Source organism: Ranitomeya variabilis, chromosome 3 (assembly GCF_051348905.1).
Source record: "Ranitomeya variabilis isolate aRanVar5 chromosome 3, aRanVar5.hap1, whole genome shotgun sequence".
NCBI classification, from domain to species: domain Eukaryota; kingdom Metazoa; phylum Chordata; class Amphibia; order Anura; family Dendrobatidae; genus Ranitomeya; species Ranitomeya variabilis.
The window spans coordinates 598,629,463-598,647,469 of NC_135234.1; positions in this window are offsets into that span (position 1 = coordinate 598,629,463).

The window sequence follows — 18,007 nt, forward strand, 5'->3', positions numbered from 1 at the left end:
CAGGGGAAAAGTTGTGGAGAAGGCAGGGTTGGGTTACAAAAACAAAACTGTGATGATGCCCTGGAGCACCATCAAAACCATTATCATCAAATGGAAAGAAAATTATGAAACAATAAACCAGCCAAGAGAGGGCCAATTACCAAAATCTCAGCCCAGGCAAGGAGGGCATTAATCAGAGAAGCAGCACATAGACCTAATGTAACCCTGGAGGAGCTGCAGAGTTCCCAGAGACTGGAGTATCTGTCCATATGACCACAATAATCCGTACGCTCCATAGAGGTGGCCTTTATGAAGACTGGGCAGAAAAAAGCATTTACTTAAACACAAAAATTGTATAAGTTTCACAAAAGACAAGTGGGATACTACCCAAATGTATGGAGGAAGGTGCTGTGGTTAGATAAGCCCAAAACTGAAATTTTTGGCCACCAAGGTAAATGCTACATCTGGCACCAAACCAACACAGCTCATCATCCCAACAGTGAAAGTTGGTGGTAGCAGCATCATGACAGCAGGGACAAGGAAAATGAGACTGTGACAGAGGTTCACGTTCCAACAAGACAATGACCCAAAGCATACTGCTAAAGCTACTATCAGGTAGACATAAGCGAATCTCGTTGGCTGTCTCCTCATTCGGCAAGCTATAGCGCTTACAAAAGAAGCTGCAGTGGGAACTCGATTACCTAGAGCACTCCGGATAATCAGGTGCCAGCGCTGCAGCTGCATGTGTTGCGGCTGTGTAACAGTCACAACACATGCATGGAGAGCCTGTGTGTTGTGACTGTCACACAGATGGGACATATGCAGCTGCAGCGATGGACACCTGATTATCGGGAGCGCTCTAGGTATCCGGGTTCCCCCTGCAGCTTCTTCAGTAAGCGCTGTAGATTGTCAGAAAAGGAGGGAGCCGACGATATTTGCTCATCTATACTCTCGGGGGGTTTAAAGGGAAATGTGTAAATGTTTTGGAGTGGCCCAGTCCTTAATCCTATTGAGAATCTGTGGTCTGACTGGAAGATTACTGTTCACCAGAGGAAACCATCTATCTTGAAGGACTTGGAGCAGTTTTGCCTTGAGGAATAGCCAAAACTCCCAGTGGCAAGATGTGGAAAGCTCAGATAGACTTACAGTGCCTACAAGTAGTATTCAACCCCCTGCAGATTTAGCAGGTTTAATAAGATGCAAATAAGTTAGAGCCTTCAAACTTCAAACAAGAGCAGGATTTATTAACAGATGCATAAATCTTACAAACCAAAAAGTTTTGTTGCTCAGTTAAATTTTTATAAATTTTAAACATAAAAGTGTGGGTCAATTATTATTCAACCCCTAGGTTTAATATTTTGTGGAATAACCTTTGTTTGCAATTACAGCTAATAATCGTCTTTTATAAGACCTGATCAGGCCGGCACAGGTCTCTGGAGTTATCTTGGCCCACTCCTCCATGCAGATCTTCTCCAAGTTATCTAGGTTCTTTGGGTGTCTCATGTGGACTTTAATCTTGAGCTCCTTCCACAAGTTTTCAATTGGGTTAAGGTCAGGAGACTGACTAGGCCACTGCAACACCTTGATTTTTTGCCTCTTGAACCAGGCCTTGGTTTTCTTGGCTGTGTGCTTTGGGTCGTTGTCTTGTTGGAAGATGAAATGACGACCCATCTTAAGATCTTTGATGGAGGAGCGGAGGTTCTTGGCCAAAATCTCCCGGTAGGCCGTGCTATCCATCTTCCCATGGATACGGACCAGATGGCCAGGCCCCTTGGCTGAGAAACAGCCCCACAGCATGATGCTGCCACTACCATGCTTGACTGTAGGGATGGTATTCTTGGGGTCGTATGCAGTGCCATCCAGTCTCCAAACGTCACGTGTGTGGTTGGCACCAAAGATCTAGATCTTGGTCTCATCAGACCAGAGAACCTTGAACCAGTCAGTCTCAGAGTCCTCCAAGTGATCATGAGCAAACTGTAGACGAGCCTTGACATGACGCTTTGAAAGTAAAGGTACCTTACGGGCTCGTCTGGAACGGAGACCATTGCGGTGGAGTACGTTACTTATGGTATTGACTGAAACCAATGTCCCCACTGCCATGAGATCTTCCCGGAGCTCCTTCCTTGTTGTGCTTGGGTTAGCCTTGACTCTTCGGACAAGCCTGGCCTCGGCACGGGAGGAAACTTTCAAAGGCTGTCCAGGCCGTGGAAGGCTAACAGTAGTTCCATAAGCCTTCCACTTCCGGATGATGCTCCCAACAGTGGAGACAGGTAGGCCCAACTCCTTGGAAAGGGTTTTGTACCCCTTGCCAGCCTTGTGACCCTCCACGATCTTGTCTCTGATGGCCTTGGAATGCTCCTTTGTCTTTCCCATGTTGACCATGTTTGAGTGCTGTTCACAAGTTTGGGGAGGGTCTTAAATAGTCAGAAAAGACTGGAAAAAGAGATAATTAATCCATACATGTGAAGCTCATTGTTCTTTGTGCCTGAACTACTTCTTAATACTTTAGGGGAACCAAATAGAATTCTGGTGGGTTGAGGGGTTGAATAATAAATGACCCTCTGAAAAGACTTTTCCCAGTTTAAAAAAAAAATAAACAAAGAAATAACATTCTTTTTTTGCTGCAGTGCATTTCACACTTCCAGGCTGATCTACAGTCCAAATGTCACAATGCCAAGTTAATTCCAAATGTGTAAACCTGCTAAATCTGCAGGGGGTTGAATACTACTTGTAGGCACTGTATCTAAAGCGACTTACAGCTGTAATTGCTGCAAAACGAGGTTATGCAAAGTATTAATTTTAGGAGCATGCCCTAATTGTTGTTTGCTTCACAATAAAAAGAAAACCAAATATTCACAGTTGTAGGCATGTGCTTTACATGAATAGATGCAAACGTTCAAAAAAACAGTGACATTTCAGGTCATGAAGTAGCAAAATATGAAAAATGCCAAGGGGGTTAATGCTTTCACAATCCACTGTAAATAGGCAAGAGTTCATAACAGTTAGAGGAAATAGAGTATGGAATGTCCTACCACAAGAAATGGTAGTAATTTTGAAACATATAAAATAAATGTTATACTAACCCCTTAGTGACAGAGGCAATTTGTTGCTTGTTGACCAAGCCTATTTTTACAATTCTGACCACTATCAATTTAAGTGGATATAACTCTGGAATGCTTCAACAGATCCTACCGATTCTGGGAACGTTTTTTGTGACATATTGTACTTCATGTTAGCGGTAAAATTTCTTCAATATGATGCGTTTATTTATGGAAATATGAAGAAAATTTTGAAAATTTAGCAATTTTCAAACTTTTAATTTTTATGCCCTTAAATCAGAGAGATATGTCACACAAAATACTTAATACATTAAATTTTCGACATGTCTACTTTACATCAGCACAATTTTGGAAACTTTTTTTTTGTTAGGAAGTTATAAGAGTTAAAAGCTGACCAGCGATTTCTCATTTTTACAACAAAATTTACAAAACCATTATTTTAGGGACCACCTCACATTTGAAGTCACTTTGAGGGGTGTACATGACAGAAAATGCCCAAAAGTGACACCATACTAAAAACAGCACCACTCAAGGTGCTCAAAAACAGATTCAAGAAGCTTATTAACCCCTTTATGTGCTTCAAATGAACTAAAGCAATGTGGAAGGAAAAATGAACATTTAACTTTTTTTCACAAACATTTTAATTCAGAACCAATTTTTTTATTTTCACAAGTGTAAAAAGAGAAAATGACCCACAGACATTGTTATGCAATTTCTCCTGAATACGTCGATATATGATATGCTGTGGTAAACCGCCGTTTGGGTGCCTGACAGAGCTCGGAAGGGAAGGAGCACCATTTGACTTTTTCAACACAGAATTGGCTGGAATTGAGATCGGAGGCCATTTTACATTTGGAGATCCCCTGATGTGCCTAAACAGTGGAAACCCCCCACACGTGACACCATTTTGGAAATTAGACCCCCCTAAGAAACACATCTATATGTGTGGAGAGCACTTTTAACCGCCAAGTGCTTCACAGAAGTTTATAACATAGAGCTGTGAAAAAAAATCATATTTTTTCCACAAAAAATGATCTTTTTGCCCCCAAATTTTTATATTCCCAAGGTTAACAGGGGAAATTAGACTACCAAATTTGTGCAATTTGTCATGAGTACGCTGATACCCCATATGTGGGAGTAAACCACTGTTTGTGTGCATGGCAGGGCTCAGAAGACAGGAAGCACCATTTGACTTTTTGAACACAAAATTGGCTGGAATCAATGGTGGCGCCATAATCTTAACCACAACCCTAACCCCAACACACTCCTAACCCTAATCCCAACCCTAACCATAACCCTAACCACAACCCTAACCCCAACACACCCCTAACCCTAATCCCAACCCTAGCCGTAACCCTAACCACAACCCTAACCCCAACACACCGCTAACACTAATCCCAACCCTAATCGTAATCTTAACCCTAACCTTAGCACTAACCCTAATGCTAACCCTAACCCTAATGCTAACCGTAGCCCTAACGCTAACCCTAACCCTAATGCTATCCCTAATGCTAACCCTAACCCTAGCCCTAAACCTAAACTTAACTTTAGCCCAACTCAGTTTAGCTCAGCTCTCTTTAGCCCAACTCTAACCCTACTGGAAAAATGGAAATATTTATATATTTTATTTAATTATTTTTTTCCTAACTAAGGGGGTGATAAGGGGGTTATTTACTATTTTTTTTATTTTGATCACTGTGATAGAGTCTACCTATAATTTCCCATTGTTGCCGGATGCTGGACGGCAGATCTCGGTGGGTGCACTACGCATGTGCTCGCCATTTTCTCCTGGAAGAAGATGCCGGCGGCCCTGGGGACTTCATGGGGGGATGCCTGTACACTAGAGTTAAAGGGGGGGATTGGGGGACCCTATGTTTCTCTCCTCTGATGTCCAATCACATTAGAGGAGAGAGAAATTAAATGGAATATTAGACTTTTTTTCTGCAGTCGCCATTATACCGTTAATAACGGCAATCGCAACACCGGGGTAAAAACTGACCCAAATCATGCTCTCTGGAGTCTCGGCTACTGGGAGGGTGCTATACACTTAAACCTCATCGCTGATAACAAGCGGCGCTGTGGTTTAAGTAACCTTAACTGCCGCTGTTAAAAGGCGTATCCCTGGTCATTAAGGGGTTAATATTTGTCATCTAATACAGCTTATTTAGCATAAAGATGGTTTCTACTGTTTCAGGAACTAACACGTTAAACAATTTCATCCATTAGAAATTGCTGATTGACTGTGTAATTTAACTACTGAATGGTGCCTGAGACAGTGCTGGGACTTCCTACTTGGGAGGGTCAAAAAGAGTTGCTTCATTTACAGCCTATAGCTGAATATACAGCTTCAACAGTTTTGCTACAGAGAAATTCTAAATCTGTTCATATGTGGCAAATGTTTCAATATGTTACCATAGAAACTTTTGTTTTCTAAAGTATAATGTGAAGGTAACAATCTAATATATACATATATGTGATTTTAATTATACTTTCTTTGAATCCAAATGAAACAGATATACTTACATCTTATATTATGCTGCCATTAAGATAATTTTTGAATAAACAAGAAAATTGAAACCTTTGTTTCTTTTTCATTTGGTTTATCTGTACTGTCAGGTAACAAATCTAAAATAATATGCTCAGTTTGTAATTAGAAATAAATGGAGAATCAGATTTGCTGTACAGCTGGTAAATACGAAGAAGAGCACGCCCATCAAAGTTTTATCCTCATAATGTATTGCAATCATATTATAAAGCACTGTGCACTTACAATTGCTCATTTTTCCCTTCTACCCAGTTAATTATTTTTTCTATTAGGTCTATGACATCACATGATTAAAAACTGACTAGCTGAATTCTTCTAATCTCTATATAGAAGCAACAGGAGGGCAAATTTCTCTGCACAAGTTATGAGTCACTGCAAAAGTCTGTGGCATGGGGGTGGAGTGGAGCAGCTGGATCAAAAATTGAAGATGGGAAAGAGACTTCCTGTTTCTACATAAAGCAGAAATAACATAGTAATTAACTGGGAAGAAAGGCAAAATAAGCAATTGTAAGTACATAGTGCTACATTATATGATGACTGCAATATATTAAGAGGATACAAATTTCAATGGGAGTGCTTCTTTAATACTTTCTACATCAAGAATTTTGGCTCTTCAGATGTATTTTTTAATCAGCAGTGCAGCAAATCTTCATTTCGTTCTGATTACTATGTTTGGTTCCCCAATTAGCGGAGCAGCAGCTGCTGGCAATACAGTTGAGTCTTTAAAAATGTTGCACTTTCTCACAACTCTACCAGGTGAGTATCTGCAGCCCTTTATTAACATAACTGTCTGGATGATGGCCTGTATGTGCCTTTATGTCCACCCAGCTTCCTTTTAGGTTTTTAATTAGGCTCTTATATAAAAATTGTCACTAGTAATCATAACCGGAAATAGTAATTTACCTGAAATCAATGTTCAGTACAATTGATTCGATGGTCTGGAAGAAATTACTTAGCCAGATAGTATTTATCAATTCTCTGTATCCGCAATATTCGGACTGTAGTTGAATGACATCCAAATACAGTCTGATGTTTTACACACGCCCATTGTCACAGGTATGCCAGCAGGTGCAGACAGTCCCACAGTAACTAGTTGCAGAAGGTCTCTGCATTTGGCTTTGCAGACACATTCTTAACCCTTCTGATTTTTTGACCCAGTGGCCACCTTTCTCCAGCTCTAATTGGCACACTTCACACATTCTGTCATGTGCTGCTAGCATCCTGTGCCTCCATTCTCTCATGTGCTGCTCCCATCCTGCACCCCATTCTGTCATGTGCTGCTCCCATCCTTCGCACCCATTCTGTAATGTGCTTCTCCCATTCTGCGCCCCCATTCTGTCATGTGCTACTCCCATCCTGCGCCCCCATTCTGTCATGCGCTGCTCCCATCCTGTGCCCCCATTCTGTCATGTGTTGCTCCCACTCGGCGCCCACATTCCGTCATGTGCTGCTCCCATACTGCGCCCCCATTCTTTAATGTGTTGCTCTGATCCTGCGCCCCATTCTGTAATGTGCTGCTCCCATCCTACGCCCTGATTCTGTAATGTGCTGCTCCTATCCTGCACCCCCATTCTGTAATGTGCTGTTTCCTTTCTGTGCCCCATTCTGTAATGTGCTGCTCCCATCCTGAACCCCCATCCTGTAATATGCTGCACCCATTATGTGCCCCCATTCTGTATTGTGCTGCTCCCATCTTACGTCCCTTTTCTGTAATGTGCTGCTCCCTCATTTTGTCATGTGCTGCTCCCATCCTGCGCCCCATTCTGTCATGTGCTACTCCCATACATATGCCCCATATGCTATTCCATAAACGTTGATGGCCCCCATAAGATGCTCCATAGTATAATATGCCCCGTATTCTGCTGCGATTAAATAAAAGATAAATGATATACTCACCTATCTTCGCTGGACACTGAGTGCCTGGTGCCTGAGCAGGCAGGGAAACTGGTGCGCAATGAGTGTCAAGTGCCAGAGTTGCTGCTGGCTTAGGCGATATTCACCTGTCCCCGTTCCACCGATGCTCGCTGCTCTGTCTTATGGGTCCTCTGGCTGTGACTGTTCAGTCAGAGGGCGTGCACTAACCACATCATCGCATCGTGCCCTTTGACCTGAATGTCACAGGCAGAGGATGCGGAAGACAGAGCGACGTGCAGCGGTGGAACGGGGACAGGTGAATTTATCATACTCACCCTCCTGGCACATCCCTGCTTCTCCGTCGGAGATCGTGGTATGCGTTCAGTGCTTATGCATACCACAATGCTTGCACAGTCTATAAAGGGGACGGACAGAGTGATGCTCCCAGAGTTATATTATAAATATATATACACACGTCAGTGACACACACATATACAGTACTGTATACATGGATATATATTGCATACAAAGATAGAAGAAAAGCAGGCAATTCAGTAGCCACGGTTGTGTAAAATCATAGCAGAGCTGACAGGATAGAAGAGTTGGATTACATACAGTAACTACAAATAGAATAGATAGTTACTGTGTATAGATGTCAGTGACAAATACAATTAGTACAGTGTGTGCTGCTTACTGTATATGCATTTAATTAATAAAAGTTTATTTTTCTGAAAAAAATGGCGTGGGCTTCTGCATATTTTTTGTAACCAGCAGAGGGAAAGCCGACGGGTGGGGGACGATGTTTATAGCCTGGAAAGGGGTTAATACCCATGGAGCTTCCCAGGCTGTTAATATCAGCTCACAGCTGTATACTTAACCTTTACTGGCTATTAAAATGGGAGACTCAGGATCCCCCTATAATTAGCAAAGGCTATGCAGAGAGCTGCAGGCTGATATTAATAGCTTAGGAAGGGGATATGGAAACTGCCCCCCCTCGGCTAAAAATCAGCTTTCAGCCACCCCAGAAAAAGCACGTCTCTTAGATGTGCAATTTCTGGCTCTTAGACTCGCTCTTCCCACTTGCCCTGTAGCGGTGGCAAGTGGGGTGATAGTTGAGGGGGTTGATGTCACCTATATATTGTCAGGTGACATCCCAAGGTTAGTAATGGAGAGGTGTCAATAAGACGCCCTCATTACTAACCCCATAGTCACATTGTATAAAAACACACACACCAAGAATAAAGTCCTCTAATTGAAAAAATGACACAGACTCCTTTAATAATCTTAATTAAACCATACTTACAACCTCATCTAATTCCACCGAAGTCCTCGTTCTCCTGTAATATACCAAAAATAATAAAACAACAATATCTCTCACCTCTCCATGATTCTATCCCATGCCGTAATCTATGTCCGGGAGAGAACTAGTTTTCAACCTGGACGGCAGGGCCGGACTAGCCATTGGACAGTTCTGGCAAATGCCAGAAGGGTCGGTGGCAGTCGTGGGCCGCTCGCCAGTGCCGACTCCCCCCCGATTCACCCCCCTTGCCGCCGCCGACTCACCCCCCGCCAGCGCCGCCGCATTCAACTATACCGGCGTCTATGACATCGGTACAGTTGAATGCAATGTTGGAGAAGAGAGCGTCTACTGACGCTCCCTCTCCCATCATTTCCCGCTCTGCCTGGCGCTGACACTGCGGGTGCACAATGACGTCATATCATTGCGCACCTGCTGTGTGACTGGGCAGACTGCAGCTGCTGAGATCAGAGCCAGGAGCAGCGCTGAGCACGAGGAGAGGTGAGTGTTTTGTTTTTTAAATATATCACTGAGTGATAACTGGATTGTGGGGCTATTGGGGGGGCTGCATTACATTCTATGGGGGCTGTGCTGTATTACATTCTATGGGGGCTGGCTGTATTACATCCTATGGGGGCTATGCTGTATTACATTCTGTGGGGGCTGGCTGTATTACATTCTATGGGGGCTGTACTGTATTACATTCTATGGGGGCTGTGCTGCATTACATTCTATGGGGGCTGCGCTGTATTACATTCTATGGGGCTGTGCTGTATTACATTCTATGGGGCTGTGCTGTATTACATTCTATGGGAGCTGTGCTGCATTACATTCTATGGGGGCTGGCTGCATTACATTCTATGGGGGCTGTGCTGTATTACATTCTATGGGGGCCGTGCTGTATTACGTTCTATGGGGCTGTGCTGTATTACATTCTATGGGAGCTGTGCTGCATTACATTCTATGGGGGCTGGCTGCATTACATTCTATGAGTGGCTGGCTGCATCACATTCTATGGGGGCTGTGCTGCATTACACTCTATAGGGGCTGGCTGCATTACATTCTATGGGGGCTGTGATGGATTACATTCTATGGGGGCTGTGCAGCATTACATTCTATGGGGGTTGGCTACATTCAATGGGGGCTGGCTGCATTACATTCTATGGGGGCTGGCTGCATTACATTCTATGGGGGCTGGCTGCATTAGATTCTATGGGGCTGGCTGCATTACATTCAATGGGGGCTGGCTGCATTACATTCTATGGGTGGCTGGCTGCATTACATTCTATGGGGGCTGTGCTGCATTACGTTTTATGGAGGGTGTGCAGTATTACATTCTATGGGGGCTGTGCTGTATTACATTCTATGGGGGCTGTGCTGTATTACATTCTATGGGGGCTGTGCTGTATTACATTCTATGGGGGCTGTGCTGTATTACATTCTACGGGGGCTGTGTTGTATTACATTCTATGGGTGGCTGGCTGTATTACATTCTATGGGTGGCTGGCTGCATCACATTCTATGGGGGCTGTGCTGCATTACATTCTATAGGGGCTGGCTGCATTGCATTCTATGGGGGCTGTGATTGATTACATTCTATGGGGGCTGTGCTGCATTACATTTTATGGGGGTTGGCTACATTCAATGGGGGCTGGCTGCATTACATTCTCTGGGGGATTGTTGTGAATTCTGCTCTTGGGCTCCCTCCGGTGGTTGTAAGTGGTAGCGCTGCTGTCTCTGAATCGCAGCATTTATCAGGTGTTTTCACTTTTTGCAATTTTGACTGGGCTATTTAGTCTTGCTTCACCCTTTAGTCAGTGCCAGTTGTCCATTGTTCCTGGAGGATTCACATCCCTGCCTGGTCTCTTCTGCTTTGCAGTTCATTTCAACAAAGATAAGTTCTGGCCTTGATTTTTGCTGTCCTCATGCTGTGGCCTTATTGTTCAGTTCCTTTTCATGTTTTTGTCTTGTCCAGCTTGGTCTGTATAAGGATTTGTTTAGCCAAGCTGGTATCTCTGGAGATGCAGATATACCCTCCATATCTTTAGTTAGCTGTGGAGATTTTGTATTTTCTGTGGTGGATATTTTCTAGTGTTTTAATACTGACCGCATAGTACTCTGTCCTATCCTTTCTATTTAGCTAGAAGTGGCCTCCTTTGCTAAATTCTCATTTCAGTCTGTGTATGTTTTTTCCCTCTCCTCTCACAGTCAATATTTGCGGGGGGCTGTCTATCCTTTGGGGGTTTTCTCTGAGGCAAGATAGTTTTCCCTTTTTTATCTCTAGGGGTAATTAGTCCTCCGGCTGTGTCGAGATGTCTAGGGAGCGCTAGGTACATTCCACGGCTACTTCTAGTTGCGGTGTTAAGTTCAGGGTCTGCGGTCAGTACAGGTACCACCTTCTCCAGAGTACGTCTCATGCTGCTCTTAGGCCACCAGATCATAACAGGGGATGGCTGCATTACATTCTATGGGGGCTGGCTGCATTACATTCTATGGGGGCTGGCTGCATTACATTCTATGGGTGGCTGGCTGCATTACATTCTATGGGTGGGTGGCTGCATTACATTCTATGGGGGCTGGCTGCATTACATTCTATGGGGGAGGGCTGTATTACATTCTATGGGGTGCTGTATTATTTTCTATAGAGGGGCTATATTATATTCTATGGGGGCTGCCTATGGCTATGACTACCTGTGTGGTTGCTATTTTACAACATAGTACATTGCGGCACCGTCTTTAGCTGGTACGCATGCGTGCTACGGACCTTGACACGCTGGGTGGCTTCCGGAGTCTGTGTTGCCATGGCGACTCCCCGCCTTGTGCGTGACGCCGGCGCCGTCTTGTGTCTCGGGTTACCGTGGTTACGCACGCGTCATCAAGCGGATGGCGCGACGCAACTACATGGTGCAGGGGCATCACATGATTTACTGTGGGTCCGCGACGTGTTTGGGCAGCGAGTGCATCTGTATCCATTGGTGATTCTAGACACATTTTCATTGGTGCAGGGGATCATATGACTACATGGAGATCAATGATTGGTGGTTAGTTCCTTTTTATACTCACACTTCCCCTTTTCCTGTCACCCCTTGAGAAAGGCCATCACGCCGAAATGCGCATCGGGGCGGGTGCACGCTGTGGTGGTGTCGACTCTCTACTTGTCTAGGTAAACATTTACTGTGTATATTGCAATGATTGGATGGTATTACAAAACAATTACCTGTGACTTTGTCTAATAGTGTCAGATCGGATGTATATATCTTTCGTATGGCTATACTCACACTACCAGTACTATTTGGATGGTGATGTGCAAACTTATTTATATATTTATTACTACCCCACTGCTGTGCACCCCTGCGTTTCCAACATGTGTCAAACGGCATGAACCTTGTTTTCCCATGTTCCTTATCCTGGTATTATTCTAATAAAGCTTTTTCATATTTATAAATTATACTACTTTGGGTGTGTTTTTGATCGCGTTTTTTGCTGCGGTTTTGTATTGCATATATTATATATGCAGGGGCTGCATTATACTATATTAGGGGGCTGCATTATATTCTCTGTGGTGTTACATTATGCTCAGGGGGCTACAATATATTCTGTGGGGTGGCTGCATTATACTCTGGGGTGGCATCATTATACTATATGTGGGCTGCATTATACTGTATCGAGGACTATGGGGAATAGATTACACTATATGAAGAACTATGGGGTGCATTATACTATGGGAAGTGAATTGTACTACATGGATGACAATGGCATGGCATTATACTATATGGAGTACTATGAGGAATGTATTATACTATTTGGAGGACTGAGGAATGTATTATACTATTTAGAGGACTGAGGAGTGTATTATACTATATGGAGGACTGAGGAGTGTATTATACTATATGGAGGACTGAGGAGCTTATTATACTATATGGAGGACTGTGGTGCACATTATAATATATGAAGGACTATGGGGTGTATTATACTAAAAAAGCAAAATGCTGCCTATTCATCAAGTGATTGGATTGTTTATTTGGGAACAGAAATCCTTGTTCTCAACAGCACATCGCCGGTGTAAACTGTAGATGTGCTGCTGATAACATGATACTGTTTGGGGACAGATTGATCTAATTGTGATTGTTCTGTTCCCTTCATTCTTTCTCAGTTGGTGTAAAGAGGCCGGGAAACAAGTGATTGACTACTCTATTGTCGATCACACTCGTTTAGTGGTGGCTTTTCTTGGTACTGCAACTAAAAGCAATAAATAGGAGGTAGAGGTAAACTTTTTACCTCTAATCACAGCTCAGCGCTCACGCCTTTTTCTGGCAGCGTGAAAACCGTGGCTCTTTTACCAGCTACGCTGTCACACAGCTTGGGAAACACCGGCTTTTGTGCTGTGTATGTTCAGCTATATCGGCTAATATTAATGATTAAATTGCGAATATTGCAAATTCGGTGATCGTGAGCTGAACCGAACATTGAAATATTCGCTCATCTCTAGATACAACCCCAAAACTTATTTTCTTTCAATCTTCAGATATTTTTCACCTCCAAAATAATTTAAAAAATGGACATATTTGGTATTGCCATAATCGTATTGTTGAGCAGAATCATATTACAAGGTCATTTTTTACTAGAAAATGTACATCGTAAAAACAATTCTCCAAGAACAATGTAAGAATTGTCACTCTTGGTCATGTCAGGAGAAATGGGGGTGTCTGATACACACCTCTCCATTATTAACCATCGGGCTTGATGCAAGCTCACAATGCAAAGCTGACATAAACTCCATGAACTATTACCCTGATTGCCACTACACCAGGTCAGTCGTGAACAGCCTGGCAGATTGCCCAAATTGGCACATCTTGAATGCGCCAATTCTGGGGCAGCAGCAAGCATGCATTGTTAGGCTGGGAAGGGCAAATAACCATAGACCTTCCCAGCCTGGTAATATAAGCCTGCAGCTGTCTGCTTTATCTGGGCTGACTTTCAAAAATATGGGGGACCCCATGTAATTTTTTATTATTATTTATTTATTTATGATGTAGATGCATTTTTGGGGTCTGTGCTGCATAAACACACTTTAAAACACGTCATTTTTTAACTGCGGAATTCCCGCATCTAATTCAAGTCTACAGGAAAAGTCAGTGCAAAAGGGTACTGTCACACTAAACGATTTACCAACGATCACGACCAGATATACAACCTGGCCGTGATCGTTGGTAAGTGGTTGTGTGGTCGCTGGGGAGCTGTCACACAGTCAGCTCTCCAGCGACCAACGATGCCGAAGTCCCCGGGTAACCAGGGTAAACATCGGGTTACTAAGCGCAGGGCCGCGCTTAGTAACCCGATGTTTACCCTGGTTACCATCATAAATGTAAAAAAAACCAAACAGTACATACTCACATTCCGGTGTCTGTCCCCCGGCGTTCTGCTTCTCTCCACTGTGTCTGTGCCAGCCGGAAAGCACAGCGGTGACGTCACCGCTGTGCTCGCTTTCCGGCCGGCGCTCACAGTGCAGAGAAGCAGAACGCTGGGGGACAGACACCGGAATGTGAGTATGTACTGTTTTTTTTTTTTTACTTTTACGCTGGTAACCACGGTAAACATCGGGTTACTAAGCGCGGCCCTGCGCTTAGTAACCCGATGTTTACCCTGGTTACAAGCGAACGCATCGCTGGATCGCTGTCACACACAACGATCCAGCAATGACAGCGGGAGATCCAGCGACGAAAGAAAGTTCCAAGCGATCTGCTACGACGTACGATTCTCAGCAGGGTCCCTGATCGCTGCTGCATGTCAGACACAGCGATATCGTATGGATATCGCTGGAACATCACGGATCGTACCGTTGTAGCGATCAAAGTGCCAATGTGTGACAGTACCCTAAGTGTTCCCACAAGAGAAACTGAAATGCTGTGGCTCAGAAATCCACACCACTGGCAAGTTTATACAGCATAAAACAGAAGCACAGTGGGCATGGGATTCCTTTTAATCCCATGTACTTTGCTTGTATTGCACAATGCAATGATTGGGGTGCACTAAAAATACTCTGTGTCCAAAACGCTATTATTCCTGATTGTGGGCATGCAGCGTTAATTAGTAGACAAAAATATAAGAGATAAAATCTAGGGCTCATTCAGACATGAGTGGATTTCCTCATATGAAAAAATTAGTCTCACTTTCATGAATGTTTTTGATCAGATTTTCATTACTGTTTGGTCAGTGTCTGCTTTTACACAGTTTAATCGTTTTTCTGGTAAGAAAAAGAAAACTGATGGAGGTTGCTCAATCATCTCCTTTCAAACAATCTGTGAAAAATGTACCTGCGAGTGCTATCCGATGTTTTTTCTTTACCCCTAGACTAGCATTGGCAAATTTGATCCATAACTCAGATTAAAATTGAGCATGTCTCCATGTAAAATGAGAGTAATGGGGATAGGGGAAAATATGTGTAAGTGGGTTGAGAGCTGGCTCAGGGATAGGAAACAAAGGGTGGTTATTAATGGAGCACACTCGGACTGGGTCGCGGTTAGCAGTGGGGTACCACAGGGGTCAGTATTGGGCCCTCTTCTTTTTAACATATTTATTAATGACCTTGTAGGGGGCATTCAGAGTAGAATTTCAATATTTGCAGATGACACTAAACTCTGCAGGGTAATCAATACAGGGGAGGACAATTTTATATTACAGGATGATTTATGTAAACTAGAAGCTTGGGCTGATAAATGGCAAATGAGCTTTAATGGGGATAAATGTAAGGTCATGCACTTGGGTAGAAGTAATAAGATGTATAACTATGTGCTTAATTCTAAAACTCTGGGCAAAACCGTCAATGAAAAAGACCTGGGTGTATGGGTGGATGACAAACTCATATTCAGTGGCCAGTGTCAGGCAGCTGCTACAAAGGCAAATAAAATAATGGGATGTATTAAAAGAGGCATAGATGCTCATGAGGAGAACATAATTTTACCTCTATACAAGTCACTAGTTCGACCACACTTAGAATACTGTGCACAGTTCTGGTCTCCGGTGTATAAGAAAGACATAGCTGAACTGGAGCGGGTGCAGAGAAGAGCGACCAAGGTTATTAGAGGACTGGGGGGTCTGCAATACCAAGATAGGTTATTACACTTGGGGCTATTTAGTTTGGAAAAACGAAGACTAAGGGGTGATCTTATTTTAATGTATAAATATATGAGGGGACAGTACAAAGACCTTTCTGATGATCTTTTTAATCATAGACCTGAGACAGGGACAAGGGGGCATCCTCTACGTCTGGAGGAAAGAAGGTTTAAGCATAATAACAGACGCGGATTCTTTACAGTAAGAGCAGTGAGACTATGGAACTCTCTGCCGTATGATGTTGTAATGAGTGATTCATTAATTAAATTTAAGAGGGGAATGGATACCTTTCTGGAAAAGTGTAATGTTACAGGGTATATATACTAGATTCCTTGATAAGGCGTTGATCCAGGGAACTAGTCTGATTGCCGTATGTGGAGTCGGGAAGGAATTTTTTTCCCCATGGTGGAGTTACTCTTTGCCACATGGGTTTTTTTTGCCTTCCTCTGGATCAACATGTTAGGGCATGTTAGGTTAGGCTATGGGTTGAACTAGATGGACTTACAGTCTTCCTTCAACCTTAATAACTATATATAACTATGATTTTATATGGACCAATCAATCTGCAAACATACACTGATATGTGAACAACCTCAGAGCCGGTACAAGTTCTATCCTTGAAAAATGTATATGTGGAAAACTAGTATCTGAGCCATTTTGATTTTCTATACTGTGGATTGTGTTTTGCGGCTTTAATGTTCCATAAATTAGAAGCTGCATAACCATAGACAGATACAAGCAGTTCAACCCTGTTGTGAACACTCATCTACATTGCCTCTTCTTGGAGAAATTGAATTCTGTTTGTAAAAAATATTTCCTGTATGATGACATGATAAATTTGCAACCAGTTCTGAAATTACTAGTTATGCTTTCATTGTTAACCCATCAATGCCATTATAAAGATTTTCCAAGGTCATAGACATAACTGTAATATGGATTAAGTGAATGACATGACCAGGTAAAAGCAGCACTTATTCAGTCTGTGCAGGCACCCTCAAGTGAATTCTGCATTACCTTGTACTATTCTTGTTCAGAGAAGAAAAGATTGAGTATGCTTTATTCACAAATCGCTCTCACAGTATTCTTTAAATGTACATTTAAGTCCTGAACAGCTCAGAGATTTATTCACAAATCAAAAAATGAAAAATATAAATAACAAATGTTCTTATATGACCTCTGGAGACAAGAGGTCACTCACCATATCTTTTCTTTCCATAAAACACACATAAAATGTTCGCACATGAGTAAAATAAGTAATATAGAAAAATCAATTTCCTAGAATTTCATCTTCATGAATCTGAGCAGGGGTGTAGGTGACGATCTGACACTTCCCTTGCCCACCTTTCTGCTGTGAACAGCAACAAAAAATGCAGTAATATTAGTCAAATTTTGAGCTATGATGAGTTCAGTGAGATTAATTCAGACCAGTTTAATTACAAAAGCACTCCCATCAACATTTTTATCCTTTTAGTATGTTGCTATCATCATATTTTATAGCACTGTGTACTTACAATTGATCATTTTGTCTTTCTACCCAAGTACATTTTCTCGTTTCTCTGCTCTATGTAGAAACAGGAAGTCTCTATTCCCTGCATTTATCATTCCCCTCAACTGCTCCAACCCTGCCCCACCTTGTGCCAGGGACTTATGCAATGACTTATGACTGATAGAGGAAAAATTGAACTCCTGTTTCTACATAGAGCTTAGAAGGATTCAGCTATCCAGTATTTAATAAGGTGATGTCATAAATAGGGATAAATGTACGGTGTCGATCTCTGAACATGGACTTTTTTCTGGAACTCTGTTTTACTATGAATAAAGTTTGTTGAAAGGCTGCAGCGCAGTCATTCAGCAAGCTTTTAGGCTGTGGACACGTCCTGATCCTTCAGAAACATGATCTATAAAAGCTGGATTAAAGCTGCTCCGCCATATTAGTCTCAGCATTGGTGCAGTGTTTCCTAACAGCCAGGTACAACATGCCCTAATAGCCCGGTGTAGAGTGCCATAGCCGTCTGGTACAGCGTGCCAGAGCAGCGTGGTGCACAGTGCCATAACAGTCTAGTGTAGAGTGCTATAGCAGCCAGGTGTAGAGTACAATAACAGCCTGGTGTAGAGTACGATAACAGCGTGGTGTAGAGTGCCATAGCCATCTGGTACAGC